This window comes from Macaca nemestrina, chromosome 16 (genome assembly GCF_043159975.1).
Source record: "Macaca nemestrina isolate mMacNem1 chromosome 16, mMacNem.hap1, whole genome shotgun sequence".
Taxonomy (NCBI): Eukaryota; Metazoa; Chordata; class Mammalia; order Primates; family Cercopithecidae; genus Macaca; species Macaca nemestrina.
Genome location: NC_092140.1, coordinates 5,642,730 through 5,659,574, shown reverse-complemented (window position 1 = coordinate 5,659,574; position 16,845 = coordinate 5,642,730). Strand labels below are relative to the sequence as shown.

Genomic DNA, 16,845 nt, shown 5'->3' with positions numbered 1-16,845 from the left:
ATGTGTATGATGAATCTTAAATGGTCCCCTGAAAGGGAAGATGAAGAATTCACATATTGGAGCCCATCTTTGTATGGGTAGATCTGGTGGGAGCTAGGGTCTCTCATGTACTACCCTGAAAGATCACCAACTTGAATCCCAGGGTGAAGTCGTTTTTAGATTACTGTTTCTTAATTTTGCAAGATAAGCTTTTTCACATTGCCATTTCACTCTCCAGCTCTTTCCTTACATTCCATTACATAACTAAAAAGCATGAACAATTAGATCTGGCTAGAGACTATAGCTCCTATTTCACTAAGGGCAGAGGAAGGTAAAGAAATTTTTTGAGGATCTTCAAATATAAGGCCCAGGTGTTGAATGTGTTAATTGAATCTTCACAACAAACCTTAGAGTGATTTGTAGTCCCATTTTATAAGAAATAGACTCAGAGTGGTTCAGTAACATGCGCAAGGTTACCTAGAGTGAACCAAGATGTCAGTCCAGGTCTCTGATTCTAAATCGAGGACAGCTATTCATTTGCTAATTTACCCAAACAATTTGAAAATTTTGTTCATGTTGGAATAGATTAGAAATGTTGAAATGGGTTACAAGTTGATCAGTTATTCAGGAATCCAAAAGAATTGACTGTGAATTGAAATAAGTATTATACAGTAACGTACATGTTTTCAAAGTCACTAAATGGGTGTTTCTGTAGGAAAATCTAGATGTTAGTCTCATAAGAGTTATCCTCTCAAAAAATCTTGAAGTTGTGCCGGGCGCGGTGGCTCAAGCCTGTAATCCCAGCACTTTGGGAGGCCGAGACGGGCGGATCACGAGGTCAGGAGATCGAGACCATCCTGGCTAACACGGTGAAACCCCGTCTCTACTAAAAATACAAAAAGAAATTAGCCGGGCGAGGTGGCGGGCGCCTGTAGTCCCAGCTACTCAGGAGGCTGAGGCAGGAGAATGGCGTAAATCCGGGAGGCGGAGCTTGCAGTGAGCCGAGATCCGGCCACTGCACTCCAGCCTGGGCGACAGAGCGAGACTCCGCCTCAAAAAAAAAAAAAAAAATCTTGAAGTTGTCTTTTTATTCCTGATATTTTGAAACACATCTTGCTGTTTTTCCAATAAGATTTATTTTCCCAACATTTCCACTACTACCATACCAGTCCCTCAAATTATTTCATAGTAGTCAACATTTTTATTGGGTGCTTTTTGTGTTCCAAGTATTGTTCTGAGTCCTTTTTGTCATTTATTCTTAATAACTGAATATGAACTGGATCATTGCCCTATTCTTTCTAACTTACCAGAAAAACTCTCTTATCATTCCCTATCCAGTGGTTTTCAGTGGCTGCATTTCTCAGTAGATCAAAGTCAGAGCTTTCATTCTGTAGGGTCCTTTACAAACTAAACCTTGTAAAAGGTATCTGTTCTTTCTCTTTCTTGAATCAAACTTACTCTTCTTCTGTTTGTTTATTTATATCTGGTGCTTTAACCTCTAGATCCAGTACCTCCCTCCCACCTCTCTATGTCCCTGAGTCCCTGACCGAATTTATGGTAGCTCTACCAATAGTTTTTTTTTTTTTTTTTTTTTTCTTTTTCTGAACACCCATTGCACTCAAAGCATTTTGTATTTTGATACTTGATTATATTCAATTCATTTCTTTATAATATATTGTCTTTTGATCTGACAGGAGTGTCATGTGATTCCTGTCTTACATAGCACCTGGCACAGTGCTGAGCATGTTGTAGTACTAAATACATTTTCTGTATAGAATGTGCACACTGATTATAAAGTTTGTCCAAACTTTTCCATCTTTAAGACGAAAAACACGAAGGCCATTACTTTAATACTTCACATTTCTTAAAGGTTTAGACTTAAAATAGCAACAAACCTGGAAGTTACACACGCACCCCAAAGTAATAAAGTAGAAACATTGGAAGTTACCCGTGTAATTACAGCAGTCTACAGAAAATAAGAGGGGCAATAATTGTGCAGGTTGTATGTTCCTTGAGGGCTCCATCTTAAGGAGAGCAGAAGAGACTGGTAACTAAGCTCAGGAAAGAGAGGAGCAAAGAGTACAGGTAGTGGATGTGGAACAGAGATCAGTGGAGATCAACAAGTGTGGCAGTATCAAGTAGATCTGGTGTTGGATAAGACAGGAAGAACCAGAAAGTCAGGTGGGCACATTAGTGGAAGGCCAAAGAAGCCCTTGTCATGGGACATCCAGTTTGGGTGATAGTCTCTGTGCCAGTTTTGATTTTTTTCCGTCGTTTTTTAACCCTGTAGCCATGGTTCCCTTATTAAAAATTCATCATCACGATTACTTTTAAAACAAATGAAATGACGCAGACACTTGAATTAATGTGACACTGGCATTTTTCTTAGTCTTTTGTTCTAGAGCATATTTCTTGAGGTATAAGTGAGTTCCAGGCTCCTCTGCAAAGAGCATGCACTCCTCAAAACACAGGACAGACTGCATAAGGGAGGATGTGGGAAGGGCAGAATCTCTGGAAACAGTAAATATTATGGACTATTTGTGCTCTCCCAAAATTCATGTGTGAGACCCTAATCCCCAAAGTGATGGTATTAGGAGGTGGGGATTTGCGAGGCAGTGACCTTATGAATGTGGAGAAATGAGGGCCCTCATGAAGAGAGCTACTCCTACCTCTCTCTGCCATGTGAGGATACAAGGAGATAGCTGTCTGCCAACCAGGAAGAGTGCCCTTACCAGACATAGGGTCTGCCAGCACCTTGACCTTGGACTTTCTAGCTTCCAGAAATGTGAGAAATACATTTCTGTTTAAGCCATTTAGTCTATGATACTTGTTACAGCAGCCCAAAGTGAGTAAGACAATAAACAGTTCTAATTCTTTCTTAAAAGTGGCCCTGGAGATGAATGAGAGCTGATTTAATAATTTTTCAAGGCTGCCATCCCTCCTAGTCTATTACTGTATTTCACCATTACCTGTATTTGAATATCCTGCCATTAGTCATTAACTAGTCATTAACACCTTGAGTTATAGACACACAGACACCAAGTATAGAGTTTCACCCAATAGATTATAAATTTTGTGAAGGTGGGCACAACACTCACTCCTCAATGGAGAGACCAATGCCTTTGACACATAGCTGACATTCAATAAACATTTAATGAATGAAAACATTCCTGCCATACAGAAAATCTTCCACTACCTAATGATATTGATGGAAAATATATTAACATTTAAATACATTTGCAGGCAGAGTCACTTTTTGCGAGAGTGGAAAGCTCTAGAACTTTCAGTAGTCTCCATTTGCATCACTGTGCACCCCACAAGCTTGTAAAGGCTGCAATATGCAGTTGGATTAATCTGGGCATTAAACTCAAGGTAATCATAAAGGTGGTAATGGAGTACAAGGTGATGGTTACACTTATCATTAAAACACAATCATGTAATTAAAATCATGTTAATTAAAACACAATCCTTAGAGGTTGGTTTACGTGACATTTTGTTTACTGGAATACAAGGTAGTTGGGGTAGGTGGCCAAAATAATGTTTTATGCTGTTTTGCACTTAAAAGAAAAACAATAGAAGGCTTTTTTGAAGGGAAGGAGAATGTAAATTTTTCCATGTGCAAATTTTACCTCATATTTGGAATATATATGTTTATAACAATTATTTGTGTTCCATTTTATAAGGGGAGTAGCTAATCTAAAATATAAACCATTTTTGTTCTAATAGTGCAGTTTATTTCCCTTATTAGAATAATTGATACTTAGAGCCTCAAATTCAAGAAAACATATTAATGAATAATTCATTGACTTCTAATTCTTATTTATGTGAGTAAAGCTGGAAGAGATAAAAGGCAAATCATGGGGAATTTTTCAGAAGAAGGTCAGTTTAGCAAAATGTACTATCTCCTAGTAAGAGATGGAAAAAAAATGCAAGGGAGTAGGAATACTGGAATGTGAGAAAAATATACGCTTAGATTACAATGTAGCTCAGAAAAGAGCACACTTTTTGATCTGCCTTGAGATTAAACAGTCCTATATCATTTTGTTGAATTTCCCTTTCTGCTTGAACCTCTCACTTCTTCCTCTGGAGGTATTAGTAGTCCCTCAATCCGGTCCCTTTTCTTTCTTTTTTCTCCATTCACATTTTTATTGTATTATTGTTTTCAATCACAAACTTACAGAAGGTTGGAAGTACAGTAAAATAATTATTTTTAAATCATTGAAAATAAGTCCCTGAACTAATGCACCATCACCTGTGAATATTTCCATGTGTATTTATTTAAAATATTCTACACATTCACAATGCAACCATTACAGTCAAGAAATTAACCAATAATTTACTACCACTGAATTCTCAGATCCCTTTCAAGTCTGGCTAATTATCTCAATAATGTCCTTTATATTAACAGAATTGAGTTTCAAACCACAAGTTGCATTTAGTTATGAAATCTCTTTAGTTTCTGTATTGGCTGGATAACGGCTCCAAAGTTAGCTGGTTCTAATCCCTGCAATCTGTACATGTTACCTTGTAAGGAAAAAGTTTTTGCAGATGTGATTAAATTAAGGTTCTTGACTTGGGAAGATTATCCTGGACTATCTGCGTAGGCTCTTAATCCAATCATAACTGCCATAAAAGAGAGGCAGAGGGAGATTTGACACACAAAGAGAGAAGGATATGTGAAGATGGGGGTGGAGACTGCAGTGACGAGACCATGAGACAAGGAGGCCTAGGAACACTAGCAGCCACAGAAACTAGAAGCAAGGGAAGACTCCTCCCCAGAAGCCTTTGGAGGGGGTGGTCCTGCTGGCGCTTAATTTCAGACTGGTGGCCTCCAGAATGATCAGAGAATGAATTCCCATTGTTTTAATCTTCCAAGATTTTGGTAATTTATTATGGCTTTCATAGGAAGATAATACAGATTTTGGTAGAGGAAATGGGGAAATAGCTTTGGAGTTAGATAGTGAATAAGGCTAGAAGAATTTTGAGAAATGTACTACAAAAAGTGTAGATTGCCTTAAAAAGACTGTTGGTAGCAATGTGGACATTAACTGGGCTTCTGGTGAGGATTCAGAAAGAAGTGAGGGGCATGGTAAGAGCACCTCGATCATCAGCATTTTGGAGAAAGCTGAGGCCTGTAGTCCGTCCGGTAACATTACATGGTTCCTTTTTAATATCACTGGACTCTTTCAGGAAAGGTGCTGTGCTTCTTAGGTCCAATAAGAGGAAGACGAGCTGAATATTAGATTAGAATTACCTTATTATAAGATGTCAACAAGTATACTTTACACATCAGAGGAGCCCTGAAATTAAAGAGCCTGCAGTCTAATCTTCACTGTTCCACATATAAAATGAGAAATTTAAATAGAATATGTGGTGAATCAGCCTTATATTTTCCTCCTTCCTTTCGGATTGTCAAAATAGTGATGCGGTTAACAATTTAATGTCAAGCTATATAAAATGTTTTATTTTTTGCCTACAAATGTGGTTTATATTTCTATCAAATGTCACAGTTTTCTCATAAAAAGTATCATTTTATTTAATGAGCTTGTAAATATGATTGAACTGCTATTGAAAGAGATTCTTCTATATAAAAAGTTGTGTGACCTTGGGATGATATATCACCTTTCAGGGCCTTGTGAAAAGTGGCTGTTTGGCTCAGTTGGTTCCAGTGGCCGCATCTAGCAAGGGCTTTCTTTTTTTTTTTTTTTGAGACGAAGTCTCCCTCTCTCCCCCAGGCTGGAGGTCAGTGGCACGATCTCGGCTCATTGCAAGCTCTGCCTCCCAGGTTCATGCCATTCTCCTGTCTCAGCCTCCCAAGTAGCTGGGACTACAGGCACCCGTCACCATGCCTGGCTAATTTCTTGTATTTTTAGTAGAGATGGGGTTTCACCATGTTAGCCAGGATGGTCTCCATCTCCTGACTTCATGATTTGCCTGCCTCGGCCTCCCAAAGTGCTGGGATTACAGGCGTGAGCCACCGCGCCCAGCCTAGCAAGGGCTTTCTGTGATTCTGAGTATATAGAAATCAAAAGCTATTCTAGATTTCCATAAGGTTGATCAAAACCAAAGGATGTTTTCTTTAAAATATATGAATTTACTTTGAAAAAGAATGCTCATTGTAGTACATTATGGATAAATGCAAATTCTACATTTGTTTACCTGGTTCTTTATCCAGTCATAAGGAAAAAAAGACAATTTGTCAGCAATGTTTAAATGTATGTGTCTTGAATCAATTTAAATGCTATAGATACTCTGGTTTTACAGTCATATTCTAGAGCAAAGTAAACACTTGGAAGATGGCTATGGCATGGGATAATTCCCTTTTTGTAAAACCAGTTTTTACATCAAACTGTTTTACATCAAACTGTCTCCGTCTCATCAGAGAAGTATCAAAAGAGATAGAAATTATTTTAAATAATGAACTAACTGGAAATTCTGATGTCGAAATGCACAGTCACTGAAATGAAAAATTCACTAGACAGGCTTAACAGCAGAATCAAACTGGCAGAAGTAATCAGCAAACTTGAATATCGACTTCATAAAGTTTACGTAAACTTGATCAAGACTAGGCAATCTGAAACACAGAGGGCAAAGAAGAATGAAGAAGAATAAGCAGAGCCTCAGAGAACTGCACCAACATATGCATAATGGTAGTGCCAGAAAGAGAGGAGAGAAAAGAGCAGAGAAAATATCCAAAGAAATAATGACCAAAAATTCCCCCAATTTGATAAAAAGCATCAATCTATACACCCAAGATCAAGGAACTCCAAGCAGGATGAGCACAAAGTGATCCATACCTAGAAACAGCATAGGAAAAGTGCTGAAAAACAAGAGAGAAAACATTGAATGCAGCAAGAGTAGAACAACTCATCATGTATAAGGAAATCCCCGATAAGATTAACAGCTGACTAATCTTCAGAATTGATTAGTGGAAGACAGAAAGTAATGGTATTAAATATTCCAAGTGCTGAAAGAGAGCTGTCAAACAAGATCTTATATTCAACAAAACTTTCAGAAATGAACATGAAGCAAAATATTCCTAGAAACAAAAACATAATTTTTGTGAGCAGACCCACCATGTGAGAAATACTAAAGGAAGTCATTCACACTGAAAGTAAGTAATCATACATGGTAATTTGAATCCACTCACAAAAAAACAAAAAGCACTGGTAAAGATAATTATGTAATTAGAAAAGACAGTATACATGCATATTTCTTCTCCTTTTCTTAAATTATGGAAATAACTTGCATAAAATATATATGCATAATTGTATTATTCAGTCTACAACAAATAAATATGTAATTTGATAATAAAAACAAAGGAAGTGGGTAGGAGCAAAGCTGCCATGGAATAATGAAATGATGTCAGATAGTAACTTGAATCCTCAGGGGAAAAAAGTGGACCTAAAATGGTAAGTAAGAAGACTATTATAACAAACTCTATAAATATACTTGCTTTGCTTTTATCCCTAAGTCTCCTTAGTAAATATAAAATTTTATAAAGTAAAATTATAAGAATTTATTTTGGTTTTGGTTTTATAACATGCATAGATGTTTATATGTATAACAGTATCAAAAGAGGAAAGAGGGTAGAGAGCTATATAGAAGTTACATTTCTGTATCTCACTGAAATTAAGTTAGTATAAATTTGAAGTAGATTGTGATAAACTATGATAAGTATAGTAAGTCTTAGAGAAACCAATAAGGAAATCACTTAAAAATATATTGTGAGGTCAGGTGTGGTAGCTCCTCTAACCCTTTGAGAGGCTAAGGCAAGACGGTGAATTGAGGCCAGGAGTTTGAGAAAAACTTGGGCAATAACAAGTCCCCATTTTCTACAAAAAAAAAAAAATTAAAATTTGCTAGGCGTGGTGGTAGTCCAAGCTACTCCTGTAATCCAACCTACTCAGGAGGCTGAAGCAAGAGGATGGCTTGAGCTCAGGAATTTGAGGCTGCAGTGAGCAATGATTGTGCCACTGTCCTCCAGCTTGGGCAACCCTGTTTAAATATATATGTATATTAATATAGTAAATATAGTGAAAAAATATATACATAGTGAAAAAAATATTAAAGGAATTGAATTAAATAATGCTACACTCAAAAACATTAATGCAAAGTAAAGCAACTAAAATGGCAGATATAAATATAACTATACCAAATGATAACATTAAATGCAAATGGATTAAATAGTCCAATTTAAAGTCAGAGATTGCTGACAATCAATTGGGGTGGGAAATAGGATTCAGCAATGTACTCTCTAGAGGACATACTTTATATTGAAAGATACAAATAAGTTTAAAGTAGAATAATGGTAAATGATATAACAAATGCAAACAGTAACTATAAGAAAACTTAAGTGGCTATATTTCTATCAGACACTGTGGTAGGATGACTGAATATTCCCCAGATGAGATGGAGAGATTTTGCTGGATTATCAAGTGAGTTTCATGTAGTAACAAGTCATTATGAGGGTACCAGGATGTCAAAGTGATAAGTTGGAGATATGACAACAGAAGCAAGAGATTGTAGAGATATGAGGAAGAAATTACAAACCAAGAAATGCAGGCAGTTACTAGAAGTTTAAAAAAGGCAAGTAAACTAATTCTCTCAGAGTTTGCAGGGGAACCAGCCTACCAACATCTTGAATTTAGCTCATGAAACTGATTTTTGATTTCCGACTGCAGACAAGTAAGAGAAGTAAGAGAATGAATTGATATTTTAAGCCACAAATCTTTAAAAATGTGTCATAATACCAATATAAAATTAAGACAGGCAGTTTAGATTGTAAAAATAAAATCTTACCAAAGATAAAGAGGATTATTTTATATTGATAAAGGGTCAATCCATCAGAAAGATATAACAATTGTAAACATGTACACCTAACCATAGAGCCCTATAATACACAAAAGAAAAACTGACAAAAGTGAAAGAAAAAAATAGACAATTCAACGTGTCATAGACTTCAGTACTACACATTCAATAATGGATAGAACAAATCAGCAGAAGACCAACAAGAAAATATAAAACTTATACAAACTATAAACTGAATAGACTTCACATACACAGATAGAATACTCTACACAAAAGCAGCAGAATACATATTCTTTTCAAGTGCACATGGAAGATCTTTCAGGATTCCATAGGCTAGGTTATAAAATCAATCTTAGAAAATTTAAAAGGATAGAAATAACAAAGCACATTCACCAAACAGAATAGGGTGAAACTAGAATTCAATGACAGAAAGAAATTTGAGAAACTCGCAAATATGTTGAAATTCAAGAACACACTGCTAAATAACCAGTGGGTAAAAGAAGAAATCACAAGGAGACTTAGAAAATGCTTTAAGATAAATGAAAATAAATATAAAACACACCAAAACTTAGTATGCAGCTAAAAACAGGCATACAGCTTAGTGGGAAATTTGTAAGTGTAAAATACTGTATTTTTAAAAAATTCTTTACTTGATAGACCAATATTCCATCTTGAGACACTAAAAGAAGAGCAAATTGAACACAAAGCAAGCAGATTAAAAATAATAAATATTAGTGTTCAAATTAATGAAATAAAGAATAGTAAAACAATAGATAAAAATCAGTGAAACAGAAAGTTGGTTCTTTGAAAAAGACCAATAAGATTGAAGAACCTTTTACTAGACTGATGAAACAAAGAGAGAGAGAGAGAGAAAGAGAAGAATTATGTTAATAACATCAAGAATGGAGGAGACATTACTGCTGAAATTAAAAGATTTAAAGAAATGTAGTAGTAACGACTTATCTGTGGGAGATATGTTCCAAAATCCCAAGTGGATGCTTGAAACCACAGATAATATTGAACTCTTTATGTACTGTATTTTTTCCTTATACGTACCTGTGATTTACCAATTTGGCTCAGCACGAGATTAACAATAACTAATAAAAACAGAATAATTATAGAAATACACTGTAACAAAAATATGCAAATATAGTCTGTTTCTCTCTCTCTCGAAATATCTTATTGTACTGTACTTGCCTTTATTCTTCTTGTGATAATGCAAGATGATGAGCTGCCTACCCACTGAGAGAAAACGAGGTGAATGACTTGTGTGTTGTGGTGTGGCACAGTGTTAGGCTACTACTGATCCTCTGGTAATGTTAGGAGGACCATGTGTTTTGGGTGATCTCAGATCATTGAGCCGTGATAATATCAATGGTTGGATGTTAGGATGATCTGATAAGCAAGACAACTACTAATTGACTAATGTGTGGGTATAATATGCAGCACAGGGGATGATTTATGTCCTAGGATCAACTAGGTGTGACACACATTTGTAGTCCCAGCCACTGGGGAGGCTCAGGTGGTAGAATCACTTGAGTCCAATAGTTCAAGGCTGCAGTGAGTTATGATTGCACCACTGCACTCCAGTGAGACCCTGTCTCTATTTAAAAAAAAAAGTGAGGCAGGATGACATGAGATTTTATCACACTACTTAGAATGGTGTGCAATTTAAAACTTATGAATTGTTTATTTCTGGCATTTAATATTTTTGGACTGCAGTTTACTGCAGGTAACTGGAACTATGGAAAGTGAAATGACAAGTAAGGGCAGGACTGCTGTACCATGAACAAACAACAAATTAGATAATTTAGATCAAGTGGGACAAAATGTATAGAAAGATACAAGCTCTCAAAACTGATGGAAGAAGAAATAAAAAATCAGAATAGACCTGAAACAAGTAAAGAGACTGAATAATCAAAATTCATCCAACAAGTAAAGAGACTGAATAATCAAAATCCATCCAACAAAGAAAATTCTAATTCCAGATCCTTCATTAGTGAATTGTTCCAAACCTTTAAAGAAGAATTAACAGCAATCCTACGCAAACTGTTCCAAAAAATAAAAGATGAGTGAACATATTCCAAGTTGTTCTATGAGGTTAGTGTTACTCTGATACCAAACCCAGACAAAGAAATTACAAGACAGAAAACTAAAGATCAAGCTACCCATATAAATATAGGTACAAAATCCTCATAACATATCAGCCAACTGAATCCAGCAATATATAAAAGAATCAATTGCCATGACCAAGTGGCATTTATTACAGGAATGCAAAGATGGTTTAAACTCTAAGTATTAACTAATGCAATACACCATATGTTTTAGTCCACTCTGGCTGACATGACAAAATACCACAGACTGATTCACTTAAAAAACAGACATTTATTTTCTCACAGTTCTGAAAGCTAAAAGTCCATGATCAAGGTGCCAACAAATTCAGTTTCTGATGAGGGCTCTCCTCCTGACTTGTAGTTGATCACCTTCTCACTGTATTCTCACATGACTTTTCCTCTGTGTATGCACAGAGAGAGAGAGAGAGAGAGATTTCTACTGTCTCTTCCTCTTAGAAGGACACCAGTACTGTGGGTTTACAACCCTACCCTTATGCCTTCATTAACCTTAATTACCTCCTTAAAGGCTCTATCTCCTTAAAAAAGAAAGAAAAAAAAAAAACAGTTTAAAAAAACTAGAAATAGACAGGAACTGACTCAATATCATAATAAGCATTTACAAAATACAGCCAACATCAGACCCAATGATGAAAGACTGAAATCTTCCCCCTAAGATCAGGAGCAAGACAAGAATATATACTCTTGTCACTTCTATTCCACATTTTACTTGAGGTTCTATTCTGGACAATTAGGAAAGAAAATAAAATAACAAAGCATATAGATAAGAAAGGAGGAAGTAAAACTATATTAGCAGATCACATGATCTTGTTCATAGAAGATCATAAAGAAATCCACTAAAAAACACTGGAGCTATCATGCATATTCAATATGGATGCAGGATTGAAGATCAAGATGGAAAATTAATTTTATTTCTATATATTATTAATAAAATCCAATATGATTGGAATTATTGAGAGTTGATTTGTGTATGACAAAAATGATATACTGAAATTCTAATTTCTGGAACCTATGCATGTGACCATATATGGAACTGGGGTCTTTGAAAATATAAAAATATAATTAAAATGTAAGTTAAGATCCTGCTGAAGAAGGATGAGCCCTTAATTCAATATAACTGGTGTCCTTATAAATAAGAGTAGAAGAGACATGGATATATACACACATAAACAGTGAAACACCACATGAAGACACATAGACACGTGCACACACACACACACACGATTGCCATGTGACAATGGAGGCAGAGATTGGAGTTGTGCAGCTTCACACCCAGGAACTCCAAACATTCCCATGAATCATTTAGAAACTACCAGCGAAAGTATGACCCTGTTTACACCTTGATTTCAGACTTCTGTTATTTAGGACTGTGAGAGAATAAATTTCTGTGGTTTTAAGTCTCTCAGTTTTGGTTGTTTATTATGGCAGCCCTAATACAGATAAGGGAAGACTACTGTACTCTCCAAAGATAGATCAACATGTTCCCCTATCAAAATCTAAGCTGGTGCTTTGTTATTTTTCTAGAAATGGACAAGCTGATCCTCAAATTTATACACAAATGCAAGGGACCCAGAATAGCCAGAATGATCTTAAAAAAGAATAACAAAATTAGAGATCTTATCTATGCTTATTTTGAAACCTACTGCAAAGCTACAATAATCAAGACATGCAGGCATAAGAATAGACATAAATCAATGGACTAGGGTTGAAATCCTACAAACAAACCTATATTTACATTCAGCTGATGTTCTGGCAAGAGTTCCAGGACAATTCAATGGGGAAAGGGAAGTCTTTGCAATAAATAGTGGTAATGTTAACATTCATGCAAAAGAATGAATCTATACTTCTACGTTATGCCATCCAAAAAAGTGAATCAAAATGGAGCAAAGACCTAAATTTAAAGCTAAAACGATGAAACTCTTTGAGGATAACATAGGCATCACTTTGTGACCTTAGGTTAGACAATGGTTTCTTTGATATCATGACAAAAACATAAGTGATGAAAACAAAACAAACAAAGAAAAACATAAATTGGACTTGATTTAAAAATTATGCTTCAAAGGACAGTATCAAAAGTGTGAAAAGACAACCTACAGTTTAGGAGAAAATGTGTGCAAATTATATATCTGATAAGAGACTTGTTTGTAGAATATATAAAGAGCACCTACAACTCAATAATATAAAGGCAAACACACCAATTTAAAAATGGACCAAGGATTTGAATACACATTATCCAAACAAGATCTACAGTTGGCCAGTAAACACACAGAAGATGTACAATGTCATCAGTCATAAGGAAATGAGAATCAAAACAATGAGATGCTGTTTTTATACCTATTGGGATGGCCATAATAAAAAAATGACCAGCAAAAAGCAACTGTCAGTGAAGAAGTGGACACATTTTGAACACTCATGCACTGCTGGTAAAAGTGTAAAATGGAGCAGCCACTTTGGAAAACAGTTTATCAGTTCATAAAATCTTAAAAATGCAGTTAACGTGTGACCCAGGATTTATACTCCAGAACTGCAACATATGTCCACACAAAAACTTATACCTGAATATTCATAGCAGCATTATTTGTAAGAGCAAAAAGTAGAAACAACCCAAATGCCCACTAACTGATAATTGGATAAATTAAATATGGTAGATTCATATGATGTAATGTTATTTAGCAATGAAAATGGAGTAATGATAGAGGCTGCAACATGCATGAACGTTTGAAACATTATGCCAGGTGAAAGAAGCCAGTCCCAAAAGACCCATACTGTATGATACCAATGATTCAAAATGTCCATAATAGGTGACTCTACTGAGACAGAAAGTAGATCAGTGGTTACTTAGAACTAGGGGCATCAGGAGAAATGAGGAATGACTGTTAATGGACAAAAAGTTTCTTTCTGGGGTGATGAGAATGTTCTAAAATGAACTGTTGTGATGGTTGCACAACTCTCTGAAAATACCAAATATTGAATTGTACCTTGAAAAGATTAAATGTATTGCATGTAAACTGTATTTCAATAAGGGTGTTATAATGAATGAGACCATTTAGGGATATTCTAGGTTAAAAAAAAGTTGAATTCAAATGATAGTAGTGGATCTGGAGAGGCGTAGAAAGATTCAAGATATACTTGGAATGTAACTGATTGGGAGTGGTGCAGGAAAGTATAAAATTAATGCTTCTATATTTCTGCCTAGGAGAACACAAGGATTTGGGAGAAAGATGAGAAGTTCAAGTCAGGTTTATGATGATTTTGAAGTGCCTATAAAACAAGGTATTGAACTTTTTTGTTATTTGAATGGTCAATTCTTGTCCTCTGCTTTGGCAATTATTCCACATAATGGGCCAGAGCCCATCTCCCACTATGGGATGCCCCTGTCACAGATAAGGCCCAAGTTTCATACATGACCTAGATTTTTTATTAACTTTCATTTCAGGTTCAGGGATAAATGTGCAGGTTTGTTATATAGGCAAATTGCATGTCACAAGGGTTTGATTTACAGATTATTTTGCTACCCAAATAATAAGTGTAGTGCCCAATAAGTAGTTTTTTGATCCTCACCCATCTCCCTCCCTTTACCATCAAGCAGGCCCAAGCACCTGTTGTTCCCTTCTTTGTGTGCACATGTACTCAGTTTTTAGCTCCCATTTATAAGTAAGAACATGTGGTATTTGGCTTTCTGTTTCTGTTCTAGTTGGCTTAGGATAATGGCCTCCAGCTCTATCCATGTTGCTACAAAGGATATCATCTCATTCTTCTTTATGGCTGCATAGTATTTCATAGTGTATATGTACCACATTTTCTTTATCCAGTCTATAGTTGATGGACATTTAGGTTGATTCCATGTCTTTGCTATTGTGAATACTGCTGTGATGAACATGCATGTGCATATCTCTTTATGGTAGAATGATTTATATTTCTTTGGGTATATACTGAATAATGGAATTGCTAGGTAGAATGGTAATTCTGCTTTGAGTTCTTTGAGAAATTGCCAAACTGTTTTCCACATTTGCTGAACTAATTTGAATTCCCACTAGCAGTGTATAAGTGTTCCCTTTTTTCCCACAACTTCACTAGCATCTGTTATTTTTTGACTTTTTAATGATAGCCATTCTGACTAGCATGAGAGAGTATCTCATTGTGGTTTTGACTTGCATTTTGCTAATGATTACTAATGTGGAGCATTTTTTTCATACGCTTGTTGGCTATGTATCTCTTCTCTTCCAGGGTTTTTATAATTTTAGGTTGTTCATTTAAGCCTTTAATCCATCTTGAATTAATTTTGGGTTATAGTGTAAGGAAGGGGTCCAGATTCAATATTCTGCATATGTCTAGTCAATTATCCCAGCACCATTCATTGAGTAGAGAGGCCTTTTTCCCATTGATTGTTTTGTTGACTGTCAAAAATCAGATGGTTTTCAGTGTGGGGCATTTTTTCTGGCCTCTCCATTGTGTTCCATTAGTCTATATGTCTGTTTTGCAACAGTACCATGCTGTTTTGGTTACTGTAGCCTTGTACTGTAGTTTGAAGCCAGGTAATGTGATGCCTCCTGCTTTGTTCTTTTTGCTTAGGATTGCCTTGGCTATTCAGGCTTTCTTTTGGTACCATATGAATTTTAAAACAATTTTTTTTCTAATTCCGTGAATAATTTCATTGGTAATTTGATAGGAATATCACTGAATCTGCAATTGCTTTGAGCAGTATGGCCATTTAAAAAATATTGATTCTTCCTATCCATGAGCATGGGAAGTTTTTTTATTTGTTTGTGTCATCTTCGATTTTTTGTGCAGTGTTTTGCATTTCTCATTGTAGAGATTTTTTTTTTCCTCCCTGGTTAGCTGTATTCCTAGGTATTTTATTCTTTTTGTGGGTAAAGTGAGTCAGATTACATTCTTGATTTAGCTCTCAGCTTAGATGTTGTTGGTGTATAGGAATGCAATTGATTTTTGTATGTTGGTTTTGTGTCCTGAAACTTCATGGAAGCGGTTTATCAGATCTCAGAGCTTTCACACAGAGACTGTGGGTTTTTCTAGGTATAGAATCATATTGTCTGAAAACAGGGATAGTTTGATTTCCTCTCTTCTTATTTGGATGCCTTTTATTTTTTTATTTCTCTTGCCTGATTGTTCTGGCCAGGACTTTCAGCACTGTATCAAATAGGAGTGGTGACAGAAAGTATCTTTGTCTTATTCTGATTTTTAAGGAGAATGCTTCTAGGTTTTTTTCATTCAGCATAATGTTGGCTGTGGGGTTGTCATAGATGGCCCTTATTATTTGAGGTATAGTCCTTCAGTACCTAATTTATTGAGAATTTTTAACATGAAGAGATGTTGAATTTTATCAAAAATCTTTTCTGCACCTATTGAGATAATTATGTAATTTTTGTTTTTAGTTCTTTTTATGTCATTAATCACATTTACTGATTTGCATATGCTGAACCAACATTGCATCCCAGGGATAAAGCCTACTTGATTGTCATGAATTAACTTTTTGATGTGCTGCTGGATATGGATTGCTAGTATTTTGTTGAAGATTGTTTCATTTATGTTCATTGAGTTTTCTCTTTTATATTAAATTTCTATTGTCTGAAGTTGTCTGTTTTTCATTGTGTCTCTGCCAGATTTGATGACAGCATGATTCTGGCCTCACAGAATGAATTAGAGAGGAGTCTCTTCTCCTCAAATTTTTGGAATACTTTGAGTAGGTATGGTTCCAACTCTTCTTTATACATCTGATAGTATTTGGCTCTGAACCTGCCTAGTCCAGGGCTTTCCTGATTGGCAGACTTATTACTGATTCAATTTCAGAACTTGTTATTGATATGTTCAGGGTTTCATCCCTCTTGGTTGAACCTTGGGAGGTGTATATTTCCAGAAGTTTATTGATTTCTTCTAGGTTTTCTAGTTTGTGTGCATAGAGATA

The 16,845-nt window shown here is 35.6% G+C and overlaps 1 protein-coding gene across 1 annotated transcript in view; it reads left to right on the top strand.

The window, feature by feature from the left end:
• The first annotated feature begins 1,572 nt into the window (after positions 1–1,572).
• Positions 1,573–16,845, top strand: part of LOC105485318 (TNF superfamily member 13b) — a 73,952-nt gene continuing 58,679 nt past the window's right edge. Inside the window, exon 1 of the mRNA XM_011747603.3 lies at positions 1,573–14,195. The gene's annotated coding sequence lies outside the window, so the exon portion shown is untranslated. The remainder of the gene's footprint in view (positions 14,196–16,845) is intronic.